The sequence below is a fragment of the Mytilus californianus genome, unplaced genomic scaffold (assembly GCF_021869535.1).
Source record: "Mytilus californianus isolate M0D057914Y unplaced genomic scaffold, xbMytCali1.0.p SCAF_21, whole genome shotgun sequence".
NCBI lineage: Eukaryota > Metazoa > Mollusca > Bivalvia > Mytilida > Mytilidae > Mytilus > Mytilus californianus.
This window is the reverse complement of record NW_026262670.1, coordinates 8,605,015-8,621,045: the sequence shown is the minus strand read 5'-3', so window position 1 is coordinate 8,621,045 and position 16,031 is coordinate 8,605,015. Positions and strand designations below refer to the sequence as shown.

The window sequence follows — 16,031 nt, the reverse complement described above, 5'->3', positions numbered from 1 at the left end:
CCACCTTCTAAAATATAAAGCTTTTAAGAAGTTAGCTAACGCCGCCGCCGGATCACTATCCCTATGTCGAGCTTTCTGCGACAAAAGTCGCAGGCTCGACAAAAAGTATATATACAAATTTTGTTATAGTCCGATTTTGTGAGGCCGATTATGTAATAGGCCGAGGTTGTTATAGTCCGCGTGTGTTGTGGGCTGAGATGAGATACCAGGATACTTTCGATACACTCGTGCTTTTACGTCTTTTATAAACATTTGTAAAAATCGTAGTAAAAATAGCATCACAAAACGTGCATTCATGAAATATTTTAAACAGGATATTTCTCTTCAACTGGAGGGCGGGAGGAAACCCCTGAAACTGGGATTATTGTACTCCCGTCGGGAAGCACACATATATGGATCTCACGCATGTCTGGGGAATACCGATAAAAGCATAACGTAGAAACTGGTAGATGTGTATTGATTTTATTTTCTGCGCAGCCCAGATCCGCGAAGTAGTGTTTGTGATAGCCATTTTCAAAATGAAGTTGAGTTCATTTGAATTATCGATGAACATTCAGTCCATTTTTATTCAAGCTGTAAGCTAATCATAATAGTAGTAACTCAAAATTTCAAAAGCATCTTCCTAGAATTAGTATTAAAACACTAGTACTACATTAGAACGTGTGGGGTGCGAATGCAGGGGTTAAAAAATCCACTAGCGTCTGTACATGTTTTAAAAATAATACAACTAACTCTTGGTGGACCAGTATCGTGTATTGATCACAATTCTCGTACTTTCAATATTGATTTCTCAGTACAGAAGGTATAGTACATTGCTTATTCCGAGATTTTCAATTAATGGTACTGGGGGCATTGATCGATATTGACCTGTCTTGTCGGACAGCTGTTGAGCACGAAACAATGCAACAAAATATTTCTAAATATTTCAGTACGGGCACCCCAGGAACTTTGTCAGTTTCAAAACGAAAAAACGGTAGATGAAGAGGGTAAAGAGGCTGAAAATTCATACCCCAAAAAATGCCAAATACGCCCTGGAAAAGCAGAAAAGAACATTTAAAGTGTCATGGACAGAAAGATTCCCTTGGTCAAGGTCGTCTGTTGCTGATGATAAACCAGAGACAATGTTTTGTAAATATTGCCGTTATTTTTCCGATCACGCTAATAAAGTCTGCTTTGTATGTGGGAACAACAAATATATCTGAATTGAACCACTGGTTTCACATGACAGTACCAATGAACATGTTTTCTGTGGCCGAAAATATTGAACAACCCATAGTACAACAGAAATCCAAAGAGAGGTCTAAAGATCCTTGTCATAATTAATAAAACAAACATATATTTGATTTATTTTATTAAATACCATGTATAATGCCGCTTTCAAAACAAGGGACACCCACTTTATATTATGCAGCAAACTCTAAATTTGTAAGGTATACTCGGGCTAGCAGGTAGTTTTGATGGGATAGCAGCTCTTTCAACAGGGCTAGTAAAATCCTGCTACCAATAAGTCCTGGGCTAGTCAGCTGTAACAAAGTTTTTTAACCCCTGGAACGTGTAGGGTGCGAAAGTGTATTGGGCGCTAACGGACCTGATACCTGGTGGCCTTGGGTTGACTTGTATATTTTGGTTGGGTTGTTGTCTCTTTGACACATTCCCCGTTTCCATTCTTTATTCTATACATGTAGCTGTCAAATATACTTTTGTAAAAGAGACAAAAGACCAAGTTTTGGAATATGTAACTTCTCTCTGAAAAAACGGGTTAATCATACAAAAATGTACAATACCCAGCTGATATCTGAAACTACAACATTTGTATCACGGCTGCATGTAGGTGAAAAAGTAAACTCGTGACAGACAAGGCTTCCATGCTCAAACCGTAAAAAACACACGCCATAACATTCCTTAAAACTGTTCCTTTATTTTTTGTAACAGCGGTATAATAGCTTATTGTAGAATAACATCTTTCCAAATTAAAAAAAAGCTCCATATTATGATCTATGCCAGGAAGTTACCATAATGCCATAAAAAGACATCTATAGCAGCTGCTTATTTTTGCGTTATAGTATTCAGATATAAAATTGAGAATGGAAATGGGGAATGTGTCAAAGAGACAACAACCTGACCATAGAGCAGACAACAGCTGAAGGCCACCAATGGGTCTTCAATGCAGCGAGAAACTCCCGCACCCGGGGGCGTCCTTCAGCTGGCCCCTAAACAAATATGTATACTAGTTCAGTGATAATGGACGTCATGCTAAACTCCAAATTATACACAGGAAACTAAAATCAAAAATGATACAAGACTAACAAAGGCCAGAGGCTCCCGACTTGGGACAGGCGCAAAAATGCGACGGGGTTAAACATGTTTTTTGAGATCTCAACCCTCCCCCTATACCTCTAGCCAATGTAGAAAAAACAAACGCACAACAGCACGCACAGTAAAAATTTTGTCTACATGATTAATTTTCTTATGCTTGATATGTTCAGTACAGTATACATTTTGTCTTATACATGTATCTACAGTATATCCTGTTTTATTTTAGAAAATGAACAATGTCGCTCTCATGAAAGAAATTTAAGCGTGCGTGACTTTGCAGCATATAGACTCTTATAAATAAGTATCACATAACTCTTTCAAATCCTGCAATCAAAATACCAGGACCCTTCCTCATGCAGTGTATAACTAAGTTCGGGTACATGTATGCTTTGATTATTAAATGCAAAGTAAACCGGAAAATTCTGTTTAAAAAATCAGACGACAAGAACATTTATATACAATTAAACTCCGTTTGGTGAACCAACGCCTGTGTGAATCATTTCGATAGAATCCCTGAAGTGGATACCTTGGTATGCAGGGTTGTCAAATTATGCAAATGAATGCACCATTTAAATAATACTCAAAATTGACAACAACACTTCAAATGGTCTGCAATTTTATTAGCTATGGTCCACCAGCTTATACATGGACCAAGGATTATTCCATATGTGCGACAAAACAACAACTAAACCAAGATTACCAAGATTTCCGATACCACCTTACATACATGTACATCTAGGCCAAAATTAAAATTAAGTTTGTTTCCCCTTACCCGACCGACCCTCTAAAAATTCGCCGACTGAAATAATTTTTTTCGAAAATCACGTTGTTGCTTTTTTTTTTTTTGTTTCGCTCAAAAGTTCGTTTTTTAATTTCGTTTCCTTGAATGGTCCGTAATTTCAACATTCCGCGAAATCATTGTCGCCCGTGTGTTTGCAGCAATGGGTAAACAACGTATGCAAGGATACTGAAATTGGAATGGAATGTTTTAAATAAATGCATCCGAGCAATTATAACTACTCTTCCATTCTAGCTACGCCTCCAATAACAAAATGCGTAGCGAGAATGGCCGAGTAGTTACGATTGCGCATCTGAGCTCACCCTTGAGCTTAAATGTTAGGCCCGGTGTTTCTGCCGTGTTTGTGGTAAATCCCTGAGTTCGCCTTCATCAGTGGTCGACTCAATAAGTTGTATATTGGCGTGCTATTTATGCTATTTTGTTTCATTTCGTAAGTGATATTGGACCATACACCAGTTGTCTTTGGATAAAATAGTAGTTGATTTTTTTCGAGCTCAGTATCATATTGTGTTGTGAAAAGTCGAGATGACTATACCAGCTAATGTTTTGATAAAAGTTCTTGTAAGTTCTTATGTCTTTTATAAGCTATAATGGGCTGATGATTAAATATGGTCACACATTCAGGGTTTTGTGAAATAAGATGCCAGTGTTTCATTATTATATTTTTAGTTTCTGTATAGATGGGTTGAATTTTGTTAACATTACTAGCGGCTGCTCCACTTTCGCTGGGCGATGTGTTAGCAAGTTTTCCCTTTCTGTATTTTGTGTTTGATAAAAAAAATAGTTGATTTCAGATATTTGATATCCTCTTTTGAGCGTTTTTTTAAGATCAGTTTTGCTGATTGTGTTTCTGAGATACCTCAATACTTCACCCTTGATAAATCCTTTCAATGAAAACACTTTTTGGGTGTGAGCTGTGTCTGTGCAGATATTGATATGTTTCAGTTGGTTTGATATTGGTTTTAATGTCTTGTATCATACTATGCCTTCGATAAAGAATCTTTCTCCTTTGTATAATTATGACAGTGTCTAAGAATATTGTTTCATTACAGGAAAATTTGTAGGTGGACTTCAACTATCATTATCATTTTGTTTCTCTGTGTTGAAAGCATTGTAAAATGTGTTCAAGAATTAACAAACATTGTAAGGTCTGCTAACGTTTAACTCAGTGAATGCTGATCTGCACAAAGGCATGCCCAAGGTTTCAAATGTAAAGTTTATTGTTAAAAATAAATTCATAGTTTTCTAGAAGAAGCCTGAATAGGCGTAGTCATACTCGCTTGGATCACGGTTTGTGGCTTCTAGTATTTCCTTAAATGAAAAACAAGTGTACATATTTTTTGCATCGAATGTTACTAGGTAGCAGTTTCGTTGGGGTTTTATATTTTCAATTGAATTAATAAAACTATAAGAAAAATATAGAACCGTGTCTCAATTTATATGTGGTCTACTCTTAAGTCACAAAGACATTGATATTTACAAACATTTTCTAGTCTGAAATTGTAAGGTATTCTAGTCATGCATAATACATTATACAGTATGTTGTTTTAGTATCAATAAAGTTCAATTTGTTGTTTTTCTGTGTTTTCCTGTGTGTTAGATATATTTCAGGGATTTTCTCTAAAAAAAAAAAAAAAAAGCCTACCTACCTACCCACTTCCAAAATGGTGGGTAGGGTAAGGGGAAACAAAGATATTTTTAATTGCGGCCCTATGAATGATAGCAGAAGAAACGGACCACACACCACGCGGGTGCCGATCATAAATGAACTATAAATTTACAACCATGCCGATAAACAGACCAACTACAGCAGACGATCAAAAAATTATATAAATACCAAATAATTAACAAGGGAACAAGTTTTGACAATTTCATTTTCCATTAGCGGCGACCAAAATCTTCCCATTGTTGCCGACGTGCCAGGAAGTAGTAAATTCCAACAATGGCCAGGTTGGAAGAGAGGCCTTGCGAAGTGGTAGGAACCATTGGAAGATCGTCCATTCAGATACCAAGCCTTTAGAACAATGTCATGTATCATATAAAAGTAAAACGAACTCAATTTACATTGTAAACAAACTTTATTTTTCTATATTTATCTTATCTATTTATAACTCTTTATGGCTACTTTCACTTTTCATTGTTTCTCTCACCATGACAACGTCAAATTCAATGTACCACTTTGAGTACTTCAGTAATTAATTTCTGTATGAAAATTGTCCTGATGACGCCTGCCCTGCAGGTGAAACATGTAGACCATAGCTAATAAAATTGCAGACCATTTGAAGTGTTTTGTCAATTTTGAGTATTATTTATATACAATGTATACAACCGTTTATATACATATAATTCTTAAGAAATAAGAGAAACACAATCTATTTGTAACTCGCAACTCTACCTTCGTAACTCGCAACTCGACCTTTGTAAATCGCAACAACTTTCATAACTCGCAACTCGACCTTCCTAACTCGCAACTCAACCTTCGTAACTCGCAACTCGACCTTCTTAACTCGAACTCGACCTTCGTAACTTGTAACTCGCAACTCAACTTTCGTAACTCACAACTCGACTTTCGTAACTTACAACTCGACTTTTGTAACTCGACAATAAGAACCCCTCTCCAGGAGGATAGTTGTCATGGTAGCAACTATAAACAAATCGAGCTGCTCGTCTCTGTACCTGCTCTATGTCACGTATGATGGTAATTTGGTGAGGATCCCATACTGGGGAAGCATATTGCAGAGTTGGTCTTACTAACATGGAGTAAGCTGTGGCTTTTGTTGCTGGAGTACACCTACCCAGGGTTGTCAATGATATTATATTTCACTGGACCACCTGGGACCAACATTTCAACTTGCACGTTTTATTTTAACATACTTCTTTGTGTATTTACAACATATTGTATATGCATCTTTGAGTATAATCGACAAAAATGGTCAATTTTTACCATTTCCTTTCACAATCGTAACAGGAAACATACTTTGACAGGCGGCGGGAAACTAATATCTATAAACGCATAATATACAACTCGTTTCAGGACTTGTTTCCGGAATTTTTTTTGATAAAATTATTTACAAGTCAGACAGCTGGGACTAGCAGACAGGTTGCAGTCGTACCGGTTGATCCAGGGATACGTAGAGGACGTACGATGCACTTTGATCTTCAAAAATTTTCTCATTGTTTCTCACGATTTAAATGATTTTTTTAACAAAAAATCGTTAAAAAAGTTCCGCTCTAATAGAATCCGGGTCCGTTCGCGCCCAATCACGTTCGCCCCCATGCACGTTCGCCCCCTTTCACTTTCGCACCCTACACGTTCGCACCCAAAGTCCGTTCGCCCCCTTCACGTTCGCGTCCAATTCTTATTGGTTTTGTGTTTAATAATTTGTAAACGAGTTTTGGTAAGTGTATTGCTATAAATATTTATTTTTTATTGTTTCAAAAGGAAATGGGATTCTGACAACGTTTTTTTTTATGTGTTGAATAATTCGTAATCATGTTTTGGATAGTGTATTGCTATAAATATTTTTTTTCATTGTTTATGAATAAAGTGAGATTCTGACACACATGAGATCAAAGGAGCCAAGCTGTTAAAAACAATTATCTTTCATGTTTTTTTATTTAAAATCTTCAAAGTTTTACTCATACCAAGCTAAATACATGCAGTATTTACATTTACATTTAAAGCAAGTTAAAACAACCATGACAACAATCATGATTTTTAAACACTCAACAATAACATCATATTAGGCTGTGTATAAATACCAATTAGCAGTAATCATACATAATTAACATTTAATAATTAATCATCATTTCAATTTAAAAAAATATTTCATTTAAAAATTCCCGAATTTTTATTTATGAAAATAAAAATATTTTACAAAACATCTAAAAATTTATCAGGTTTTTGAATTAAAAAAAGGGTGCGAACGTGTAGGGTGCGAACGGACCTAGGGGGCGAACGTGTGGGGTGCGAACGTGTAGGGTGCGAACGTGTATTGGGCGCGAACGGACCCGATACCGCTCTAATACACCTTATCGCTTTTTGTCCGTCATTACTGGACATCATATTCCCGTAAAAATTTTGACGTGACAATAAAAAATGTCTAGCGCCACAAAGGTAACGTGATTGTTGTATGACGTCAACAGTTCAAGTCAGTGGCGGATCAAGGGGGGGGGGGGAGGGGGGGTTCCGGCCCGGGGGTTGGAATCCCCCTTTTTTTGACGATCAATGCATTTGAATGGGGACATATAGTTGGAACCCCCCTTTTTATCCTGGGTTGGGAACCCCCTTTTAAAAATGACTCAGTGGATCAGCACCTGCAAGTGTCGCAGATTCCTAAATAGTGATAGGGTCTATTTCCGCTCGTCGGTAGTAGATAGATTCCGTTTTCTGAAATAACGCCGCCCCCTCTTTTGAAAAATCCTGGGCCCGCTCCGAGTCTTGTATATTGACTGCTCCATAGTCTTATATGGTAAACAAAAAGGCTGCATAGAAACAATTTTCCTTTTACAATTCGTAATTGGACTTCCCGTTGAATATATGAAAAGCCGGGGTGATTATACCTTGTCAAAGACCCCCTAAGAAAAATTTCAGGCACATTTCAATCTCTCACATGCCTTGTTTTAAACCCCTCAAATGCCAAATTGTGCCAGCAATTCCTCAATTTTACATATTAAGACAACAAAAAAACCATACGAAACAAAAATGGGCACACTTCAGAGGTATATTATGAGCCAATCGGGGCTAAGAAATGACTTTTGATATCCCTCAGAAAAATACATCCACCCCTTTAAAGATATAAAATGATTCTGAATTGTCCAATATACTAGTACTAAATATGATCATGTGAACAGTTTTCTTGAAAGAAAACGAAAAATGATGCATACCAAAAAATTACTTGCTTTGCAGTATGAAGATCACATAGACAAAATGAAGAAAAAAATCTGACATTTGGTTGTCAATCGGCAATACTTATACATACAAATAAATTATCAGTGACCGCTGTCGATAATAAACTAGCAATTGATTGTTAATCGTAAAAAAAATGTTGTTTGTAGTAAATTTATTGAAGTATTACACAGAAAATATATGTTGTCATGCAGAGAAAATAAATCAATAAAAGAGAGGAGAAAGATACCAGAGGGACATTCAAACTCATAAGTTGAAAACAAACTGACAACGTCATGCATGGCTAAAAAAGAAAAAGACCAACAGACAAATAATAGTACACAAAACATGACATAGAAAACTAAAGATAACACGAACCCCACAAAAAACTGGGGGTGATCTCGGGAGCTCCGGAAGGGTAAGCAGATCCTGCTCCACATGTGTCACCCGTCGTGTTGCTCATGTTAGTACAAATCAGGTAATAAGTCTAATTCGGTAGGTCACATTCAGGAAAATAATTTATGTCTAGGCCACATGACTGGATCCTTCAAATGGTATAATCAATGGTACATTTCCGTGTACAATGAATAAGGAAGTTATGTTTAATTCTTTGTTAGATGGACCTTTAAATAGATTTACCTTTGTTAGCTGTCCATTGAAAGAGCACTGATAGCTATTACAAATCATTTACGGGGCGATAAACAAAGACGATTGAAAAACCTGTAAGACTTGTTTATAAGTTTATTTTAAACTAGTAAATATGTGCATCTTACAAGGCTTAGCAAGTTTGTATTATGACGTCCAGCTTTTCTGTTTGGTTTACTATGAATTGAATTAAAAAACTTGGTAAAATAGTAACTTGAAAAGTTGTCTTCTTATATTTCAGAATGAGGTCCTCAAAGGGGGCATATATACGTGAAACATATGATATCTTTCACCAGTGGCAGATCCAAGACTTTCATAAAGGGAGGAAGATACGGAGGAGTGTATTAAAAAAGTAGGCTGTCAAAAAATTTAAAAAAAGAACTAAAAACATATTTTTCAACATAAGATGCATCCCTGATACGCCCATGTTCACGAAAATCTACAATATTATTTTCTTTTCATAAAGGTCATTTAATGTAACACACAAATATAGATTTTACTATACTTATATTACTGTCTGAATAATGAAAAGTAGAATAACAAAAATACCGAACTCCATGGAAAATTCAAATCGAAAAGTCCCTTATCACTGAATGGCAAAATCAAAAGCTCAAACCCATCAAACAAATGGAAAACAACTGTCATTTTATATATAGTATACATATATATATTTAACAGAACTAACTAAAATTACCTTTAAAAATAGTCCTCTTGGTTAAAAAGAATTTCCATTTTCGTTTCCTTTATAAACATTACCGATTGTCGACAAGTCAGTCATTTCTACATACGGGTATCTAGTATGTAATACAATACCCATCAATGCAATGCAATATATGTTTATTGAACCAATAACAAAAGATCAACTTTAATAGACGTTAGTGCGGAAACGTATAAGCGCCATGCAATTTTTTTTTGTGTTTCTTCCTATGTTAGCGTTATAACGTGAACCTTGGCGAAATAACACAAACATTTGAGTCATCTTATTTCTTATTTAAATTTCAAGGGAAGGAGTTGTTAAAAATGGAGGGAGCAGTGGGAGGAAGCTGCATGCATTAATTTTTATCACTCTTTGCACTTATCTCAAAGTGAAAGGCTGGAGTGTTAAGGTGGATCAACACTAAATATTTCTTAAGACAGAATTTTTTTATATTTTGTGTAAATGCAGTTGATAAAATACTCTTTTGAAAAAAACAATAAAAATAGGGGTCACCGTGCTTGTTTGGTCAGTACCCTTATCCAAAGTATTGTGTATTTTCGAGGTTTTTTACATAGATATTACAGGGAAATCGGCATTTGTAAATTTTCCCTAGTTCAGAAAAAAAATCCATGAGACAGATTTTTCTTATTTTCTCTAGAATTGTAGCAAAGATATAGATAAAAAAAAAATAATAAAAAAACATAGGGTCACCGTGCATTTTAAAGAAATATTTCATCATTTGCTTGAATATTTTCGGATTTTCAGGAAGGGGAGATAACTGTATCCAGATTTCCCGGGAAAAGATTAATATAAATACTCATTACTAATAGAACTAAATTAGGTAAATTCTAGGTCCTTATTATTATTTGAAACACTTTTGTGTTACAGATTTCTACTACAAAAATCCATGATAACCAATGATATCTCCATAGCAACCAAATAAATCAATTTATGCACTTCGAAATTAGAACATATATATATAGAGAAACATGTAAATTTGAGCATTTTTATGTAGTACAAATTATAAGTCTTTATTGCTTAAATTGATTTCACAATCTGTTATTCTCTGCAAAATTATATTAAAGGAATGCCCCATAAGTTATTTTGAGATATCTGGACCAAAATTTGGGTAAAATCCAATTTTTTTAACACAAAATCACAAATTTTGAGAAACTAATTTTTATACTTGAATTTCAACCAAATTTATATACAATTTAGAAAATGTTATCAAAACTTGGTTTTATACACCAACAATTATTTTGATCTTGTAGATTCTTCTTCTCGGTTTAAAAAAAAATCACAAATTTTGAACAATGACGTACAGGTAGGGTTAGGCATTCAAAATCATATCCAGATGTCAAAAAGTTTCAATATGTTGTAAAAACTAACTTTCTGATCCCGTAAAGTGGAGTTGCTCTAGAGGCATGCATGCAGTGGAAGATCCAGAAGTAGGGGTCTGCACTGGTCATGCTTCAGTGATTACCTACATATAAATCAACCAACCCCCTTTTTTTCTGCGTGCATCAATCTCTCCGTGTGTCTCATAAAAATGTGCAAGTGGTTTTCTAGTTGTCATCTTTTTACCTTGTTTTCATGTCAGTTTTCGTTATCATGTATTTTGAGGGAAAATGCTAATTTTGATGTACAATATGTGGATTTTGAGGATTATTATCTCTTTTTGCACAATTGACCAAAACATATTTTGAGTACTAGTCACCAACTTACCGTTTTTACCATGTTACAGATTTTAGTACAAGCCATTTTGCTAAAGATAAATGCCATAAGGTGACATATAGTAGCTGACTTCTACGCCTGAATAGTTGTCTCATTGTCAAGGATATCACACGTTCTTATTTTTACAATACAAATTTAATTAATGTATACATTTAAACATTTTCACAAAAGAAAGCAAACAAAGACTTATGGCTGACCATGTGGTATGGGCTTTGGTTATTGTTAAAGACTTGATGGTTACCAATAGCTGTTTCTGCGTCATTTGTTCTCTAAAGGAGAGTTGTTACATTGGCAATCGAACCACATCTTTTTATTTTGCTGAACACACATTCTTTTTACAGGTTGATCAATAATTTGAAAAGGTCCTCTATATGTCAATCAGTAAACTGCAGCTTCTACTAGACACATAAATTGAAATTCATTATTTGAGTAAAAAAGAGATTAAAAGGTTAAAATTAAAATTTGTTTGCTAGAAAGAAAGATGTCAAATGGCTTTGTTGACTTTTATTCCCTATCCTTTGCATCCATGCCAAATTTAAAACAAATTGAAACAAACACATGAGCTCAATCTGATGAAAGGGATCTGTATTATGTATCCAAGACATATATAATATTGCACTTATTCTGTTGCACAATACACAGAAAGAAATACAAGCATGAACTATAAGCAATTTTTATTAATTAATAGACTGGTAATTTAGTCCATTATGTATCATATTGTAAATATATATATATATATATATATATATATATATATATATGAATATATAATGTTTGAATCCAAATTAACATTTGCAATTTTCATTATCTGTCACGTAATTTTTTTTATCACAGTTGTTACAAACACTTATTGTATTACATATTGAAAACTAAAATGTCAGTAGGAACAGTAAATTTAAAAACCATCAGTCAAGATAAATCTGACAAAACTTGTTAATGAAAAGAAAAATATTTGCAACCTGTATAAAATTTAAACCACATCAACTCTTATTGATCTTTGCATAGTGTTTGAATTCTTTATTTGATAAAATGACAAAAGGCAAAATAAATTCCAGCACATATTAACAGACATATATGCAAGAACAGTACTACATCATAACCCTTCATGTACAAGCTTGGTCAAATAACAAACCAGATACTCACATGAACATGTATTTTCTCATATAATTTTTCTATAAATTTTCTTTAAAACATTTTTTTTATAACAAATCATTCTCACAAGTCATTATTTAATAGTATCATTCTGAAAAAATATCTATTTTACAAATTTCGTTAATAATCATGTTAATTTTGGATAAAATTTTACCAACAAGTGTCGTAACAAGATAGAATATTCCATTTTTAATTAATTGAAATTTGCCTCCTAAATTAAGATATGAAATGTGAACAGAAGACAAAAATTGACACAAACTGATGGCAACAGCTCACAAATCCTTAAATAAGTAGTGATATTATACAATGACAGTACAAACTATAAACATGTTATAAACTATATATCAGGTAGATATAAGTTTAAGTGGTCTTTTTCAAGTCTAACAAATTACATTCACTAATATGGATCACACAACATATGTGTGGTACACAATATGATCATTCTTACTGTGGTAAAACAAAATGTCATCTTTGACTTTAAATCCTTCATACAATTAAAGAACTATAGACAACATTATAAAATTTTATAAAAAATTTTACTACTTAAATTCTATTTCCTGACATTCAGCATGGACGGATCAATCAAATTGCTAAAAAATAAGGTATGCGTAGTAGACTACAGGACCAGTCAAAATTTTCTAATCTCTTATCCAAAAATTTAGCTCACAAACAAATATTAACTTTAACATTTATGGTGCAATGTAGTATTTAAATCTTTATATTATATATATTGACCTGATTCTCCATAAGGTCAAAGATTTAGCATCCTAAGAAATAGGTTTCTTTGATAATAACAATTATTGCTAATAGATATAATAGAAGCTTGGTCACAGAAGCAAGTATGTCTGTAGATTAAAATTTCCGTTAATCTCTAGTAGCATTCACCATAATTGTTCCATTTAAATTCTACAATGTATATATAATCAGATTCATATGGAATCTAAAACAATTTACTCTTCATTTCATATAACAAAACAATCATACACCTTCTGAATGATAGATTTTGATGTTGTAACACGTACTACACCTGAACTATTTTTTTGAGACAAAAGTGCCCTCAGTCCATCAATACCATTTCTTTGAATTGACAAAATAAAATGCTTCTTGCACAACCCAGTTGAAGCTGCCTTTTTGGCTAATTGTTTTGACATTACTTTATTTTCAACAAGAGCTTTGAAAGATAAGTCATTTTGGCAATATTTTGGGTACATTCCATCAAATGTATACTAACAGAAATGAGAAGCTAAATTTCCATGTGATCGCACCAGTTTAAATAAAGATTTACAGTCATACAAAGCATTATGTGCATCATAGCTTTCCCCTAAAAAATCTGACACTAAATCACACTGCTTGTAACTTTGACGACCTGGATATTCACTCCTAAACAATATTCTTGTGTCAATGAACCCATTAAAATACAGGCAAAATTCATCCCACATCTTCAATTTATTCAATTGATTATACAGTATATGGCAGTCAAACGTTTTTATATTGTGTCCAACAAGTGTTGGTTTAGAAGGAAACTTGGACAAAAAAGCAATAAGATTAGTAAAGACTTCAAATGGTGGTGAACTTTCCACAGGAACTTCATCATATTACATTTGCCCATCAAAGAATGCAAGTTTTGTTATATCAGATGCCTGTGGTGTTATCTTCTTTGATGGCATAACATAGGCTGAGAAAGTTTCATTCTCAGTTAAAGCTGCTATCTGTACAATATCTGACTGACGAGCTGAAATTTTTAAAATGATCTGTTAATCAAACTCAATAGATATAAGAAGATGAGGTATGAGTGAACTGTCCATCCAAGTCACAATTTATTAAAGTAAACTATTATAGATCAAAGTACGTCCTTTAATATGGACCCTTAGCTCACACCCAACTACAAGCTAATAAAATGCTCTGCTGGGGCGCAGCTTGATACGACCGCAGAGGTCCAACCCTGAAAACCAGTTGGGGCAAGTATGGACACAACATTCAAGCTTGATACAACACTGAATTTGGATTGTAATTAAATAGTTGACACAGCATAGGTTTCTGACACAGAATGAAAGTGGTCTAAGAACTTAAAAAAATTTAATTTACCTATTCAAACCATATCATTATTATTTGCTTTTATATATAAATCAGAAATAACCAATTTAAAATGGAAAATTTTAAAGAAAAAAAAGGCAAAAAAAATTCCCCCAAAATTTTTTGAACCCCCTTATGATTCATCACCCCCAAGCTCAATCCCAGCCTTCCCTTTGTAGTATGGTACCTTGCAGTACAATTTCAGAGAGATCCATACACTGGAACACAAGTTATTGTCTGGAAACTAGAAAAATGCTTGTTTTGGCCCCTTTTTGGCCCCTTTTTGGCCCCAAATTCCTAAACGTTTAAGACAATTACCCCCAAACTCAAACCCAGCTTTCCCTTTGTGATATGGAACCTTGTAGTACAATTTCAGAAAGATCCATACACTTACACACAAGTTATTGTCATGAAACTAGAAAAATGCTTGTTTTTTGTCCCTTTTTTGGCCCCTAATTCCTAAAATTTTGAGGCAATTACCCCCAAAATCAATCCCAGCATTCCTTTTGTGATATGGAACCTTGTGGTACAATGTCAGAGAGATCCATACACTAACACACAAGTTATGTCTGGAAGTTACAAAAATGCTTATTTTTGGCCCTTTTTTGGCCCCTAATTCCTTTACTGTTGGTACCATAACCCCCAAAATCAACCTTGTGGTAAAATTTCATAGAGAACCATTCACTTAAACTAAAGTTAGAGTGCGAAAACCAATGTGTCTTCGGACGACGCCGGACGACAGTGACGACGACGACGCCAACGTCATACCAATATACGACCAAAAAAAATTTTTTGCGGTCGTATAAAAACAGAAAGAAGATGCATGTACCAATATTGGTTTCATAAGTTGTTCCCTCTAGAACTTCTGCTATACCATTGCTGTTACATTTCTCCGACTTAAGCTCAATTCTTCTCCTTTTATATTTCCTCGTCTTCTGTAATTTACTGTACTTTCTTCTGATCTTATCCATGAAGGTAGCACGCTTTATGGTAAAATTGCCTGGTGAGAGCCCCATTGATTCATGAACCTGTTAAAATGCATGTCAGAAAAAATATTTAATAATTACAACAGTATACATGTGCCATTCTCAACTTTAATCTTAATATTGTACACACTCACTGACTGAAATGTTATGACTAAAATTTGAAGACGATATATGTCTCTGTTTGTATACCTTGCCGACTCTACATAAATATTATTAAAATATTATAATATTAAGGATTCATTTATTTTGATGGGTACCAAATTTCATGAATTTCTGAAACCTTGGGTTTACCATGTTTATGTGAATGTGATGTTGTGGTTCTGTCAAAGTCTGGATACAACTTTAGAAAAATTTAATAAAGAATTACAGATGTTGCTCTAAATAGTTCATTTAATTACCTCATGCACATATCTGTGGCCTTCATTTTTCTGTGCCACTGTTGCAATAAACCTGTAACTCAGACTGTTAGATACAGAATAATGTTTATATTTAGGTGCTTTTGTTGCTAACATTTTGTTGAGATTTTCATTTGTTTGAGTGCTAGCAAGATTTGCAAGTTTTTCTGCTTGAATTGATAATTTTTTAATAAAAATTCTATCCAGTTCCTTCCTCAGCTCTGGATTTTGAAGTGGTTTGCCGTATGGTAACTTACTAAATTTTGCCAAAGGGTGTTCAAGGAAGACACACCACTTGGTATTACAGAAGCTATGGTCACCAAAAATATGTCCTACCATTGCTTTC

The 16,031-nt window shown here is 34.1% G+C and overlaps 1 long non-coding RNA gene across 1 annotated transcript; it reads right to left on the bottom strand.

Annotated features, from left to right (window-relative positions):
• Nucleotides 1-11,736: 11,736 nt before the first annotated feature.
• On the bottom strand, nucleotides 11,737-15,735 carry LOC127731885 (uncharacterized). The gene is made up of 3 exons (XR_007995885.1): nucleotides 15,689-15,735; nucleotides 15,134-15,332; nucleotides 11,737-13,963 (listed from the first exon to the last, which is right to left on the bottom strand). It is a non-coding gene; the product is annotated as an uncharacterized LOC127731885 (long non-coding RNA).
• Nucleotides 15,736-16,031: the final 296 nt, after the last annotated feature.